This window comes from Rosa rugosa, chromosome 4 (genome assembly GCF_958449725.1).
Source record: "Rosa rugosa chromosome 4, drRosRugo1.1, whole genome shotgun sequence".
Lineage (NCBI taxonomy): Eukaryota > Viridiplantae > Streptophyta > Magnoliopsida > Rosales > Rosaceae > Rosa > Rosa rugosa.
Genome location: NC_084823.1, coordinates 12,309,200 through 12,324,060, shown reverse-complemented (window position 1 = coordinate 12,324,060; position 14,861 = coordinate 12,309,200). Strand labels below are relative to the sequence as shown.

Below are 14,861 nucleotides of genomic sequence, written 5' to 3'. Positions count from 1 at the left end.
CTTTAACATGGCTAACATGCTGGAAGTATCTGGAGGAGTCATTGTTTTTTACATGAGGTACAGATCAGTTTTCTATTACCTTATTCTTATCTTCAGTAATTGACTATACTGCATAATCTTCATAATTAGAAGCCTTTTTTTTAACCATTTAATATTGCAATATTATTTGTAGCTACCTTTATGGAGTCCTGAAGAAGTCTAAGATGCTTGATATGGTTGGCTTTATCGACCCTGCACACACCGGTATAATTGGGTGTGGAAATCCCACTGAACGGGCACGGTCTATGTCAAATCGGTACATGTTAGGGAAACCGGGGCAGATATTTTTGGTTCCATATAACTCAGGGTATGTAATTAGTATTACTACAATATATGTTAGGCATGTTATATTGCTTGTTGATAGCTTCTATGTATAGATTTAATGGACTTAATCCTTCCTGAAAATTTTACATCTTTTTCTATAGTGCTCATTGGATGTTGTCGGTGGTGAACCCGGATGAAGAAGTCGTGCATTTCATGGATCCGCTAAAAAGGCGACTTTGTGCTGGTGAATGGAAAGCTATTGTCGACAAGTGAGTCTGCTTCCCAATTTTTTTTTTTCCATATTGATCAGTTGATGTTGTTTCTTCATGTACTGAACTTGTTGCTTACTAATTTTAATTTTTGTGATCATCATTTTCAAGCTCCATTAAAATCTTCAATGCCCAAAAGGGTAGGAAAGGAAAGAAAATAATCCAATGGAAGAATCTTGCTGTAAGTTGGTTGGAATTTTTGTAGTCTCCATTAAGTCGTACTTCCTCATATGGTATATCATATTTCCCGATGGTTAATACTAGTTTATTATCTTTAGGGTATTCCAGAGCAAACTGATTCTAAAACTTGTGGTTATTTCATCTTGCGTTATATGAAAGAAATTGTAGAGGACAAGAACTTGGAGTTTGCTAACAAGGTAAGAATGATCAACTGCATAATGGACTTGCTGCATTTGCTTCTCAAATTTAATGAACTTCATTATGTCAAAATCTGAAATACACCTATAATATGAAATCTGATTGCATCATAATAACTTGCTGCATTTGCTTGTTTCAGTGGGACAGGAAATCAAATCTTGCTTACACACAGAAGGATATTGATGTGGTTCGAGCTGAATGGGCAAATCATGTTATGAAGTTCTAACTTTGGTTCTGTTTAAGGTAGATGAGTAGCACTAGGAACTGCTTTTGTGCATTTATATATAACTGATGGAAAGTGTTGATGAACCTATATTATGCATGCAGTTTCTCTGCCTAGCTACTCTTTCTTTACCTTATAGGTTTTTGACTTGGTGCAATATTAGGTAAATGATCGAGATAAGATGGTTTTTTGGTTCTCGATCTCGATCATTATGTAACTGTTGGCTAGGTTTAGAGTTGGAACTATGAAGTGTATTTTGGATGATGTTGATGCAATGAAACGTAGGCATCAACAGATGTATATATATATATATATATATATATATATATATATATATATATATATATATATATATATATATATGCAGGTTTCACAATTTATGTTGTATCAAGAAAATAGAAACAACATAAACAAATGATCATTTGTTGTTTCTACCACGTTCAAACAACAGAAAAGTAGAGTTCAAAGACCTCTCAGACAACAGAACTAGCTAGGTGGTTGATATGTTGTTTTTACCTACTTAAAACAACAGAAAAGTGGAGTTCAAAGAGCTCTCAGACAACAGAAGTAGGTGGTTCATATGTTGTTTCTACCTACTTCAAACAACAGAAAAGTGGAGTTTAAAGAGCTCTCAGACAACAGAAGTAGGCGGCTGATATGTTGATATGTTGTTTCTACCCACTTCAAACAACAGAAAAGTGGAGTTCAAAGTGCTCTAAGACAACAGAAGTAGGTGGTTGATATGTTGTTTCTACCAACTTCAAACAACATAAAAGTATATTTCTAATCATTCTCAAACAACAGAATATAACTTAAACAATGGTTTAAAGTCCAAACAAACAACAGAAAAATGAGATTGAATACTAGTTCAAACAACAGAAATTTGAGTAAGACTATACTCCAAGTGACATTCAAACAACATAAAAAAACTAAAACTGTAGTTGGAAATCCAATCTAACCATAAGAATCACAATTATCTGTAGTCCAAAGAAATCTCAAACAACATAACTCACGATATAAATGTTGTTACATACGACATCAGTCGACATATAACTGTCATTGTTCTTCAAATCAGACGACAGAAACAACATAAATATGTAGTGGTATGGTGTTTTAGACGACAGAAAGACCCCGATTCTTCAATATTATGTACTTCAGACGACAGTACCTTAAACTGAATCTGTCGTCTGAGTGTATTATCAACGACGGAGAATATCTGTCGTTTGAGTGGCAAAGAGACGGCAGCCACTTAGACAACAGATTTTTACTTCATCAGACGACAGATATAATCTGTCGTCTGAAGGCTTTCTTGGCATAGTGAAGATATTCTCCCTCAGTTCTTTCAACATTTATTGCATTGATCCACAATATAGCTGACGCACTCATTGTGGTGGAAGATCAATGGCTCATGTAGGGAGTCAAGGAACAGGTGTTTGTAACCCTAGGCAACCCAGAAACAATGTTCTTTGCTCTAGGTCGTTCATCTCCAAAGCAATCCAATGATTTCGCCTTAATGTTGAGTAGATATTTCTACTGGTTTCGCCGTTTCGGTTTCGTTTTCTTATGATCAGTTATGACTTGGTAGCTAGGAGGATTTGTGGTTGTAACTTTTCAAGAGTAGCTAGCAGGATTGGTGCTAGCAAGTATAGAAAGCCTCGATCAAATTACGGGCAGAGCCGGCCAGCAGAGAGCAATTATAAAGCACAACATATGAAACCACCAAGACCGAACAAAGGAACCTCAAAGAAGCACAAGAGACAACATTCTCAGGATTAGCACATAGAGTTGAGGTGGAATCTTTGGGGCCATTGTTCACCAAGAAAGCAGCACATTCTCCAGATTTTGCTATAAATGAAGACATAAGTGGCGGTTTGAAATTGTCCAAAAGAGACAATGGTTTGATCTCCTGCAGTAAGTAGAGGACCGGATGGATAACTTCACTGGAGTATGCAATCTAATTCCATAAGGTGACCCCATTTCGGTTCCTCTTTTAAACCATACTTATAAGAGCAGCTTCATCACTGACATGTATAATACAATTCGATCTTCTAGGAAATTTTCACTTCCTCTTGTCAAGTTGTAATATGTTTAGGCCCTTATCATATGTACAAGGCTGGGAAACATATTATATACCTAAAGAAAACACAGAAGTAGTGTTGGATATTGTTCTATATTTCACAACAAACTGCTTAAGTATAGATAACAGAAGATTATCAAGTCATCTCATATTAAAAAACACAAAAACCCTAGGAGAGATTTTCAATCTCTCTCACCCTAGCTCTCTACGGCGCCCTCGCCTCCTCTTCTCCTACCTTTCTTCTCTACGTCTCTCACCCTCAACCCTCACTTAGCCACATGGCCTCCATTTATGCTATCACCGCTAGCTTTGCTGCCTCCCTTGCGCTTGCAGAGGGAGGTAGTGCTCCTGATCTAGGGAGAATTGGTGGCGGCCCTGTTCGTCGGTCTTCCAAATATTTTTTGATTGGGAAGCCTCTGACCTGCCGGCCGGTCAACCCTGCGGCCTTCAAGACTCACTTCCTTCGTACCTGGATGGATGTCACTCTGGTGATGTTGAAGAAGAAGTCGGGCAAGCTACTTGGGAGTAGGAACAAGAATCATCGCCCTAGCAAGAAGCCGAATGTCGCTACTTTGCGACTCTCTTACCCTGCAGTTACTGGTATTGATCCTAGCCCTAAAGACATGGGCAAAGGGAAGCTTTAAGTTTCCCTAGTCTTCTTGCCTATCACTAGAAGTATATATGGTCTTTTACTACTTGCATCTTAGTTCCTCTAGTTGTGCACCAATTGATGTCTCTAGACGACTAGGTTACTACTCAAAGGGAGGTAGGTGGTGAGGATTTGTTTTCTTGTTTTTAGGCTCAATAATGGAGTGCTTTTGTTAACAATGAGGGTTACCTGTCTTTTTCTTGGAGGCATGTGTCATTTATGATTTTGGTATAAGACAGCATCTGATGTACATGCCTTCTGGCCATGGATAAGTAATGAAATTATCTATTCTTCAGAAGAAAAAAAAATAGATAACAGAAGATTTAACATATTGACTTTCTATAATGTACATATGACACTTTTCAAATACATAGACGCATGTTGTGTAACTAAGCAGCATCAAACCATAAAGAAGAAACGAAAATATGTAGCAAACTTGGACGTACTCTAATATTATAACTAAGCGTCGGACCATGTGACAGCCTTGGAGGCATCAACAATGTTGTTGGGACAAGGAGGCTGATAATCATGGTCTTTATCAGATCCCTCAGTAGAGTCACACTCATCCACCACCATGGCTACCACACTCCGCCGCCCATTACCATTAATTCTGATGTTGTTAAGGCATCCAAGAATTTATGAATGGACAGAAAGAGGAAGTACCGGTTGTTCAACTCAACAATCTCAAGGCTGTTCTGCAGAGTTGTGAGGTCAAGGAAATACTCCCCAAGGACAGAACTTCAGGAGTCTGCGATTGCCCTCAGGATTGTGCAAGTTTGAAATCATGTTTCTTGTATTTTCACTCGTTTGTTTGTTTGTTTTCTTCTTAATTTCCCCTTCCAAATAATCAGTTTTAATTCTAGTGTATCTCTGTTATTTCAAAATGAAAGATCGCGGACTTCATATCCAGATCCTCATCACTAGCTACTTGTAGTTTAGGTCAAGGAGCTTCCCATAAATTAACCTACCAATAATCTAATATATGGGACAACTTGTTTTCATTCCATATATAATTCTTCATATGGTGAAAGATCTAGGTCCCCAATAAATTTTAGATCATTATATACCAACACACATTCCTTTAGATTCAAGAACGGTGAGAGGCGTTTTGCGGTCGCCTCACACTGAAGCGCGCCCCCAGTTGGCCTCAAAATCGCATTTGAAAAATTATACATCAGACTACATGAACGCCCATTCACAACCAAAACTTGCCCACAACGCAAAAGATCAACATAATAAATCACATTGAAACAAACCTATAACAACAATCAACTCAGCCAAAGAACAAAGATAATCATCACATTTCTAACTAGTCACTTGAATCATAAACTGAAACCAACTATTAAACAAGCAAAAACTAAACAATGCCAGACCTCTATTTTCAACACTTGATGGTTTATTTTGATCAAAAAACCAAAATGTTTAATGCAAAATTGCCATTTTATTAACTAAAGCTAAAAAATAAAAAAAATTACAAGGGGGATCCAGATCTGTCTCGCCTCATCAGCCCATCTCTACACATTCTACCTCAAAGGGGATTTTGCTCATCTTCAACCTCTCCTCCCAGAACCTATGAAACACAGGTTCAACCTCTCCACCGACAACTTGGCTTTTGACCCATACCAATTCCATCTCATGACCGACGCGATCATCAAAGACGGTCTCCGTCGTCCAAACTCCCTCGATAACTCCACCTCCTGCTCCGTCAATTCTTCTGTAATTCCCTTCTCCATCAACTAGTTCGACTCCAGGGAACCTCGATCATCTGCGACTATTATGAACAAGGGCTTTCATCAGCGCGTACACTCGCAGTACACTGTTCCTCCGTTTGGAACCGTTAACGAAAGCCAACCAAGGCACATGTTACTTTCGACTACACGGACGGCTCTGATTGACCAGGTCAAAAGAATTATTTGGCGCGTGTAATTTACGCATAGAAACCTGCACCGTGGTGGATACCAGAAATTTTGGGTAGGTATACATCATGTTTGTAACAGGTGGCCCCCAATTAACTATCTAAATCTATATTATTATTAAGAGTTATTATTAAGATAAAAGTTTTAGAAAATTACATAGTAGTACATGGCCAAAGATATAAACACACAAAACCCACTTTCAAAAAAATTTATACAAATAGGGACATGAGCTCAAGCCCAAAAGCCAAATGATTCAAGCCTGCTCAGTTCGATGAAATATTTACGCGTATGCCACTGATCCAATACTAACACCCCAAGACAAAAACCCCAAAACAAAGAAGCATTAAGATAGCTCGACCCATTCTCGAGACCCAGTGACCCGGAAGAAGACTCGACCGAAATTTTTGTTTCCGACGACCAAATGACGACGGACCACTGGCGTCTGGTTCGCCTCCTTAGCGCCGATCAACTTCTGGTCTCATCTTTCCCATGCGACGATGGACGGCGATGGAGTGAAACCTGAATCTTCGGTCAGTTTTTGGGAATTCAATTCCCACCGTGCCAAGAACCCTCAATCTGGGTATTCCAGGATCATGGTCTCTGCTTCAGGCTACAATCTCGATGAGAATCAGATCTTCGGTATCGATACTCGTGTTCCGGCGACCATTATCACCGGCTTTCTCGGTTCCATAAAGGTGGGTTTGGGTTTCTCTACTTCTCATTGTGTTTATTCAATCTGGGTTTTGTTATGAAAGCTTAAACCACTGGTCAGTAACTTCATATTGCTTCGTCTCACCATTAGGAATAAACATCTTCAGTAGATTTTTTTTTCTTTACTAAGCTTTGGTTTTGTTTACCTATAATCATTGATCATGTTATTGCTGATAGGAAACAAAAATTTGGACCAAAAAGAGCAATTTTTCATGTATTTCAATTAGGAGTGTTGATTATGTATGTATAAGTTGGCATCTAACTTTCATATGCACCCAAGAGTGGTTTAAGCTTTCATATATAAATAAATTGGACGAGTGCAGTAGCAAGATTAGGCGATGACGAGTGCAGTAGCAGAACACGAGTACGAGGGAGTAGCAGAACTGGACGAGTATGAGTGCAGCGAGTGCAGTTGTAGGATTAGGCGATGACGAGTGCAGCAGCAGAACACGAGTACAAGTGCAATAGCAGAACTGGAAGAGTATGAGTGCAGCGAGTGCAGTAGCAGGATTGGACGAGTGTAGTAGCAAGATTAGGCGATGACGAGTGTAGTAGCAGAACACGAGTACAAGTGCAGTAGCAGAACTGAAAGAGTATGAGTGCAGCGAGTGCAGTAGAAGGATTAGGCGATGACGAGTGCAGTAGCAGAACACGAGTACAAGTGCAGTAGCAGAATTGAAAGAGTATGAGTGCAGCGAGTGCAGTAGCAGGATTAGGCGATGACGAGTACAGTAGCAAAACACGAGTACAAGTGCAGTAGCAGAACTGGATGAGTATGAGTACAGCGAGTGCAGTAGCAGGATTAAACTAGTGAAGTAGTAGGATTAGGCGATGACGAGTGCAGCAGCAGAACACAAGTACAAGTGCAGTAGCAGAACTAGAAGAGTATGAGTGCAGCGAGTATAGTAGCAGGATTGGACGAGTGCAGTAACAAAACACGAGTACAAGTGCAGTAGTAGAACTGGACAAGTATGAGTGCAGCAAGTGTAGTAGCATGATTGAACTAATGCAGTAGCAGGATTAGTCGATGACGAGTATAGTATCAGAACACGAGTACAAGTACAGTTGCAGAACTAGACGAGTATGAGTGCAGCGAGTGCAGTAGCAGGATTAGGTGATGTCGAATGCAGTAGCAGAACACGAGTACAAGTGCAGTAGCAGAACTGGACGAGTATGAGTGCAGCGAGTGCAGTAGCAGGATTGAACTAGTGCAGTAGTAGGATTAGGCAACGACGAGTACGGTAGCAGAACATGAGTACAAGTGCAGTAGTAGAACTGGACGAGTATGAGTGCAGCGAGTGCAGTAGCAGGATTGAACTAGTGTTGTAGCAGGATTAGGCGATGAAGAGTGCAGTAGCAAGCAGCAATATTTGAACAAAAAAGAGTATGGATTAAAGAAAATAGTTAAGATTTAGTTATCCATGCATGAAGTTAGAATTGTAAATGTCTTATTGACACATGACAACAAAGTAACATAAAGAGATTATTCTCAGAAAAAAAAAAAAAAAAACAGTAATATAAAGGGATAGAAGTCAAAAGAAATAGTTAAGGGTAAAAAGGTAAATTAACTCATGACATGTGGCAAGTGGAGAGCAGATTGTCCTTGTTTGTAAGATTTAATCCTTATAAAGGAATTTATGAATCAAAAGAAGTAGTTAAGAGTAAAAAAGTAAATTAACTCATGACATATGACAAGTGGAGAGCAAATTGTCCTTATTTGTAAGATTTAGTCCTTATATGTTTAATTCAATTTTTAAAGGATGTATTTGTTAAGTCATCTTTTGTCAATAACTTATGTGTAATTTGTTATAAAAGTTTTTGTTATCCAAAATTGAAAAATTGTATCAAAATAACCCTGAAATATTAATAAGTTTTAATACTTACAAAATACATAGAGATAATATAGTCAAATTACAAGAGAAACAGCAAAATAAGAAAAGAAAAAAATAGAAAAGAAAAAAATAGGGAAAAAACTATCAACTTCATGAATAAACTACCCATTGAATCTATTTCTTTTGCAAACAACTACTCACTCTCTGTAGATAACTATTTTTTTTTTTACAACAATTTTTCTTTTTCTTTTATACTTACAGAGTATGTGATTGCATATTAGTATTGTTATATTTTATGTTGTTTATTAGTTTGCTCACAAGTACGAAGGGGCCAGTGAGAGAGTTGACATTTTAGATGATTAGGTTCCAGTTGGTTGGCATTCTCACAATATAATACTAGCCGGAGCACATGTCAATTGGCTTTTATTTTTTAATTTAAAAATTAAAAAAGTTACAGCAATTTATCTCCTAATTTTGGATAAGCTTCTCTGTTTTTCATGAGATATATATCTTGCAAAATTTTCAAATATGATATAGTATATTAACTATCTTATCCTCATATAGAAATAATTTATTTGTTAGGGAGAATTTTTCAAACAGTACCTGAACTAAAGGTCACTGTGAATTAACGTGCCTCACTTTACACTAACTACACTTTGGTACCTGGACTATAAAACCCGACTACATTTAAATACACACCGTTAATAACACCGTTAACCTCATGTTATTATTCAATTTTATAAAGGGTAGTTTGGTATTTTCACTCTCTCTCTCTCTCTCTCTCTCTCTCTCTGTCATGATCAAATCTCAACTCCAATCTCCTTTTGTGCTCATCCGATCTCCTAATTCAAGACTCACTTAATGATCTGATATCTTCTGGGCCGCCTTCACCTACTGCCTAGAAGCCTAGACAACCCGTAGCTGCCATTCCTCCAAGCCAGGTCGCCGTGAGCCGCCGTAGCCTCTCCGAGGTCCACCTTCTTTGTCAGATACGAAATCGAATCTAGAATGGCAGCAGAAGATCCTACACCTTCTCTATGTGGCCATAACTCAAACAAAGGGGAATCCCACCGATTTCTTCTATCTGGTGTCTCAAATCTCCTTACCAAATCTTCAAAAATGTTATCATCATAAGCATCTTCTCCCTTCTCCCTGTGCTCCTCATTCCATTTTCTACAATGGGTTTCATCAGCATCACAATATACCACACAATACCTTATTCCTGCAGCACAAGACGGACACCACAGCTCATACCTATAACTTTACTGACAAACCCTAACTTGGCGGCGTTGGGGGCGGGGCGGGAGGTGATGAGCTCGCCGTCGGAGCCGCAGAGGCCGATGGCCTTGACTCCTTCCCGGTTGATCAAGGAGACCAAATGCTTGTTGACTTTGCCGGCCAAGACCATGGAGACGATCTCCATGGTGGGCGCGTCGGTGACACGGAGGCCGTCGTGGAAGTTGACCTCGATATTGAGGCGCTTGAGCCAGAGGTTGATCTCGGGGCCGCCGCCGTGGACCAGAATGGGGCGGAGGCTGACGCAAGCGAGGAGGACGAGGTCTTTGATGACGGTGGCCTGGAGGGTCTCGTCTTTCATGGTGGCGCCGCCATACTTGACGACGATGGTTTTGCCTCTTAATTTCTGGATGAAGGGTAGGGATTCGGAGAGAATGTCGACCCGGAGCTGACCTGGAGTGGTATGAGCCGAGTGTTGGGCTTTGATTGAGAGTGAGTGCGAGTGCGAGTGCGAGTGCGGTGGATATTTGGGGCGGAAGAAGGTGAGGGTGTTGGGGAGGTTGCGGGGTTTTGGGGAAGGAGGGAATGAGATCAGGTTTAGACAAGGGTTTACCAGCTGGGTTTTAGAAGCCAACATTTTGAGTTTGATTCTAGGGTTGTTTGGGTCTTCTGATATCTTAGATTGAGAAAGAGAAAATCTAGAAATTGAGAGGGAAAATGGGATTTGGGTTGGTCTTGGAGAATTTGTGGATGATGATGATGGAGGCTTTCCTCCCGGTGGGTTTGTGACTTATTAAACCAGAGAAGAGAGTGAACTCGAGGGTAAAAAAAATTTGACTTTCTAAAGGTGAATAGTCAAGAGACAACTTTACCCTTAAAAGTATGCCAGGTGACATACTAACTAACAGAGTTATTGACGGCAGGTATCAAAAGTGTGTCGGGTTTTATAGTCCAGGTACCAAAGTGTAGTTAGTGTAAAGTGAGGCACGTTAATTCACAGTGACCTTTAGTTCAGGTACTGTTTGAAAAATTCTCCCTTATTTGTTAATATTTATATTATGTGAGGGCATATATGGTAGTTCAAAAATTTAACCATTCCCTTAAGAATTGGCTTAATTAGGGCATCTCCAACAGAATATATATAAGTATTTTTGAAGGAAAACTCAACTCCAACAGACTAGCTATAGCTAAGTTAAATTTAACTTTAGCTAAACTGGAGCTATATTTAGCTAGACAATCAAGAATAGAAAAAGCAAAAGTTAAATTTCTCTCTCTTCTTTTGTCCACATGTCAATTTACAATTCGATAAAATATAATATATGACTTACAAATAACTACTATTGCTAGAGCATCATTGTTAAATCAATAGCTATATTTCTTAATTTTAGCTAAATTTAACTAATAAGTATCTCCTACTATTGAAGATGCTCTTATATAAGATAAGATATAGAATAATATACATTGCCCCCTAAATACGTTTTCTTTTCTTTGGTGATAATATATATAAACCTCATTAACCAAAAGAAAGATAATATATATAAACCTCTCCCTCTCATAATTCAGCATTATGTAATCTGTTAATTTCCAGTCGAACTCCGAAATTTTTCTCGATCTCTAGCAAGTTAGGAGGCCTTCTATCTTTAGATTTTATGTAATTTGATTACAGTCGAACTCTGAAATTGTTCTCTCCAACAAGTTAGGAGGCCTTTATTCCAACAATCAAGATCCTCTTCTTTTGTTTCTGATGGCAGGGAGCAAACACTTGGGGCGGTTGGATGTTGATGTTATTCTCATCCGTAAGGTACATACTCAAAGATACAATATTTTGTTTTTTTGATACTCATCAAGAAGATAGATAAATACTGGAGTTACAGGTTGGTTTTTATTTTGACTTTTGTGTTTTTGATATTTTGTGTATCACTATCATATGCTTTATACATTAATACATATATGTAGAGTTTGAATTAACTTTGAGCATAATGGGTAGTTCAAAAGTTTAGCCATTCTTTCATAAAATTGGCTTGATTAATAAAGATATTAGTAAACGAAAAGATAAAAGTTTAACCATTCTTGGATGGGAAATTGGAGCTTCATCCTGATGGCTATGTTAAGAACAAGCCAGGAACGACGGCGACTAGTGTTCGTGGAGTTTTCGCTGCCGGAGATGCGCAGGACAACAAGTATAGGCAGGTTGTTACTGCTGCCGGTACTAGGTGCATGGCAGCTCTGGAAGCAGAACATTACATGCAAGAGATTGGAAGCAAAGTTTAATGAGTGTTAAGATGAAGAAAAGCTCTCTCTGTGGAAGGAGAGCCATTAAACATCTGTCATTTGGTTGCAAGAAGAGGATAGGAAATATAGAGATATATTTGCAGTCATTCTTTCTACCATTATTGCACTTAGCTTTACAATCCGGCCAAGTGTTGAATTGAACTCGTTCATAAATTTGCAGATGACTACTCATGTCATGGCATCCGCAACCTTATACATCGCGTAGGGCTGGGATTTTTGAATCGAAAACCGGAGGAACCGACTCGAAATGGTCGGTTCGGTGCGGTTCTGATCGGTTCTTGATCTGAGACTTTCGGTTCCATATAGAAACCGACCCGAGGAAGATGGTATCGGTTCGGTCCCGATGTTTGGTGTCTGTCATCCCATATAATCGAATATCCATTAATCGACACGTTGCCTAAATCGACTAAAACCCTAAAGGCCTAAAGTGCTAAACGCCTAAATAGGTCAGAACCCAAACACGCCTCCTCTCATGAGTTCTTCACTTCTTCGCCTCTTCCCCAAAATTCAATTAATCGATTCAAACCATTCCCACTCTCGTTGAGATCGCCATTTCCCATTTCGATTTCAAGTTCGATTTGAATACCCAAACATTTCTTTTTCATTCCCAACTTCCCATTCTTGTTGAGATCACCATTTCGATTTCGATTTGAATACCCAAACATTCCCAAACTCGGTACAAGGATGAAGGGAGCGAGCTTTGATATGTCCAAGGAGCCGCAGAGTGGGAAGAGGTTGAAGAGCTCGGGTGTTGAGAACTTGAGATCAAGTGAAAGCCCATCACTTGGTGCTCGTAGAAATTGATCACCATCTGCCCTATTAGCTTTGCAGGTTTGTAATCTTTGATTCTTTGTTATAAACTTCATTTGTGGTGGTCTAGGAGCCTGATTGCCTTGTTTGCTTTGCAGGTTTGGTGTTTCCTGCTTCCAAATTCATGCTTTGCGGCGACTTCTGAGCTTGGGGAGGAGTTTCCCGCTGATGATTGTTCTGAAGGTATTGTAACTGTTGATGATTCTCAAATTTAATGTAGGACGAAAGAGAGCAGACTCATACAATTCAATCGTGGATTTTGACATGCAAATTCTATACAGGCTCATTCTTTTCCATCATGCCCCAAACTTTCGGTGTCGGACAATCTGGGTCTAACAAGTCTGCTACTTCTGATTCTGAACAATCTGAGCCATCCTCTGCTTGCAATGAAATCATTATTATAAGCAACAACCTGGAAGCAAGCAAGGGTCGAAGCACTGCTCCTGTGAAAAGAAAACGAGGAGAGAAAGGCAAGCAGAGGTCAAATGTCTGGGATCATTTCACGAAGGTGGATCATCCATTAATCGACACTATTGATGGAGTTGAGAAGGTGGTTGGCAATACCAAACGAGCTCAATGTAAGTACTGTCCAATGCATTTGGCATGCAATCCTTATGAACATGGAACTTCCTCTCTTAGGAAACACATAGAGATAGTCTGCAAAGGGTACCCGAGTAGAGTTAAGATTGAATCTGGGCAACAAGTGTTAACCAGTGATGGTAAAAGAGGGCAGGGCAGTTTAGTTTCTGTACGTGAATTGGAGTCAGGATAATTGCATTGAAGATGCTACTCATATGATTGTTGTCGATGAACTTCCTTTTAGTTTCATCAAAAAACCTAGGTTTTAATTACTTTTGTAGTGTTGTTGTGCCTCTTTTTAAAGTCCCTTGTAGAGGAGTGATAATGAAAAACTTTCTTCGCATGTATGATGCGAAGGAGGAGTTGAGGAGGGAATTGAAGTCTCATTGTGTTAGTTTGACAACTGACACTTGGACTTCTTGTCTAAATATAAACTACATGGTAGTTACTACTCATTTTATTGATCGGGGATGGACAATGCATAAGAGAGTGCTTGCATTTTGTGTAGTTCCAAATCATCACGGTTTAACAATTGGTAAACTGTTAGAGTGTTGTCTCATTGATTGGTCAATTGATAAAGTTTTAACTGTTTCTGTTGACAATGCATCTACCAACAAGCATGCTATTGATTATATATCTTAGGAGGAAAATGTGTAGTTGGGATATTAAACCAGTTTGTGGAGGTAGGTTTATGCATGTGAGATGTTTAGCTCACATTGTAAACCTCATTGTGAGGTCTGGTTTGAAGTTGATGGAGAGGTCAGTGGCATGCATAAGGAATGCTGTGAGGTATGTTAGGAGCTCAGGTGCTAGGTTAGATGAATTTAAAAAGGCTGTGGAGAAGGAGAAAGTTGAATGCAATAAAATTTGCATTTTAGATGTTCCAACAAGGTAGAATTCCATATTTCTTATGTTGGACACATCTTTGGAGTTGAAAAAGGCTTTTGAGAGGTTGTCTGATGATGATAAAAGGTATCGTAGCTACTTTGATGAAGATGAAGAAGTTGCTGAAGATGAGGCAGAGACTACAAGTAGGAGGAAAGTGCCTACGAAAAGAGTTGGGCCACCAACTAAAACAGATTGGGACAATGCAGCCATTTTTGTGAAGTTCCTGAAGGTCTTTTATGATGTGACACTTAATGTATGTGCTTCACTTACCCCTACTACACACAAGGCCTTCCATGATGTTGTAACCATTAAAGCTGAGCTTGAAGAACTAAGCTCAATTGGTGTAGGGCCTGATTCAAGTGAATCTGACCTGGTATTATATGACATGGCAGTTCAAATGAAGACCAAGTATGACAAGTATTTTGGTTCCTTGGATGACATGAACCAACTTTTCCTAGTTGCTGTGGTCTTAGATCCTAGGTATAAGTTGAGAAACATTGGTAGAGTGTGTGAGGTGTGGCTGAATTTGCCTAGTGGGGAGATCAAGAAGAAATCGGAGGAAGTGAAGCAACTTATTATAGAACTTTGTGACTTGTACAGTCAGTCTAATGATGCATCAAGTGGAGGACAGAAGAAGAAAGCACCAATTACTAGTGAAACAATAACTAGTAATAGTAGAGGCAGATCGAGGGGGCAAG

The 14,861-nt window shown here is 39.2% G+C and overlaps 1 long non-coding RNA gene across 1 annotated transcript; it reads left to right on the top strand.

The window, feature by feature from the left end:
- Positions 1-215: 215 nt before the first annotated feature.
- LOC133743637 (uncharacterized) lies at positions 216-754 on the top strand. Its single transcript, XR_009863163.1, has 3 exons — positions 216-346; positions 465-572; positions 684-754. It is a non-coding gene; the product is annotated as an uncharacterized LOC133743637 (long non-coding RNA).
- The last annotated feature ends 14,107 nt before the right edge of the window (positions 755-14,861 follow it).